This window comes from Rhagoletis pomonella, unplaced genomic scaffold (assembly GCF_013731165.1).
Source record: "Rhagoletis pomonella isolate Grant_MI unplaced genomic scaffold, Rhpom_1.0 Rhpom_scaffold_00007, whole genome shotgun sequence".
In the NCBI taxonomy this organism is placed as follows: domain Eukaryota; kingdom Metazoa; phylum Arthropoda; class Insecta; order Diptera; family Tephritidae; genus Rhagoletis; species Rhagoletis pomonella.
In genome coordinates this window covers 70918630-70920871 of record NW_023458561.1, presented here as the reverse complement: position 1 = coordinate 70920871, position 2242 = coordinate 70918630, and positions in this window count along the sequence as shown.

Sequence of the window (2242 nt, the reverse complement as noted above, 5' to 3'; positions counted from 1 at the left end):
TGAGTGGTAGATGTGGTAGATGCTCAAAAAAGTGGCAGATCTACCACCATGTGGTAGAAGTCCGATCACTGCTGCACAGCTGTTTAATAACCGCCGACCGCTTTAGCGTCGTCCGCTGCAATTCTGGGTAGAGCTTAATGCAACTCTCACCACTCGACTGTTGTGAACGACAGACTCGGTTAGTTTGTTTGCTTACTTGTACAATAGACGACAGCTAGTCGTTTTGGCTAGTGTTGTCGTCGAAAATTCCCCTGATCCCCGTTAATTTTGGGGATTACCTACCGGACTTATTCCACACCAACTGCAGTTAATTCCGAATTAACGAGTCGATCGAGATAAATGCTGCCGTCTTTCTTTATATGTATGTATATCGATATCGTGCTTCATTCAAAACTAATTTTACTGGAATCCTGAGGAGCCTTTGATTGCCTTAATATTTTAAATGATCCTTTAAACAAAAATAATAATTGGACAGATATGTAATTACACACTATGATTGTTCGCAAAAATAGCAAAATAATTTAAAACGTTTTTTGGTTCACTAAATTTCAGGGTTTGAAAAACGGTCAGCACAGCAGCAACAGCACTACCATATTTGCTTTTGCTTCGCTTTGAAATTTTTGATTTTCATTCGAACTGCTACGGTAATGAAAACTGAAAATTGTATTCTTCTTTTTATTATTGCTTTCGATTTGCTGTGATTGTGCCTTGGCTGTGCTGTGATCTGCTTGACTGTGCTGTGCAAATGAAGTTTTGCAGCATAGTGTATTTTCAAAGAACGTAAATATTATTTACGTTCTTTGGTACTAGCGACAAAATTTGCGATACCATTTCCTTTGCCTAACGAATTTAACATGGCATCATTGGAACCTTCCGAGCCGTACGCGTGGCAGGACGTTTCGCTAGCGAATTGCCCTATAATCCATAATGTATGGAATCTTTAGCCTATGATCGTCTCTTGTCACCAGTAGAATTGCACGGTAGTGTATTTGTACATGCATACATATAATATCTTCTATGATTGCTTTCGAAATTTTACAGCAAAACGGCAGCCAAAGCATTTGCTTTTTTATGAATTGCTGTTGCTTTGCTTTCGATATCATACATGTCAAAGTCAAAGCACAGCACAAGCAAATTAAATTAAAAAATTACAGCATTTTCAAACCCTGCTAAATTTGTCTATAATAACTCCAGTTGAAGTGTTTTCTTTAACAAAAAATTTTAACTGTAATTGAAATTACTAAAAAATAGAACAAAGCAGTGGTTGTTATTAAAATAACTAAAATAAGTTATTGGTCGAAGTGGATGGTAAGTATTTTTTTGTCAGTTGCAACCCTGGTTAGCAGAAAGCAATACAGATATGTATTTGTGTTATTTTATCGATAATATGATACATAAATTTTATATGTAGTACCTAAATAATGGGCGCTGAAAAAAGGGGCTGCTGGAACTAATAGGACCTAGGGCGGACAACACTGCAAATCCGCCACTGGGCGTAGATATCATTAAATCTTTAGCTGTTCTCTCCTTTACAGGTACGTCGTGGACTAATTGATCTCCAATGATATCCGTAGTTGCGACTAATTAATGCCCAATTGTACCCAATGAAGACTAATCCTGGAATACTCCTTTTAAAAATTAAACGTACAATTTTTTGCAGGGTACGTATGTATGTATGTAGTAAACATCGACAGCAAATATTGATAAATTGTACATTGCAACAACAACAACACGAACAACGCCCGAACAAGCCACAGCATTATTTGTTATTCTAGCAATGGGTAGCACCCGCATCCACCAACTATTGCAATAAACCGAAATAAATTGAGGGATCTATCAGTGTTTGGGCTTTTGTTATAAGTTACAACCATTTGTATCTACTTGTTCCATGTTTGATATCGACTTTTATGACAAGTAACAAATAACGGCTGTAGGTAACTAGAAATCGCTAAAATTATTTAGCTTCTGCTCTCAGATATAAGTAAGTATACACAACTCGTATGTACAGGTATGTATATGTAATAATCCAAAAGCAAATTTGCTGGAGTTGTCAGATTTTGAATTAGAAATAATTTTTTACTTTTTAAATGACAAAAGTAAACCTTGATGAAAATGCCATTAGCCTCGACGTTGGAAGTGACGATACCAACGTCAAACATACCGCCACTACATACTTACATTCATACATATGTACATACATACATAGATAGTTCTGTGGAGCCAAAGATGAAGGTGTCTGCCA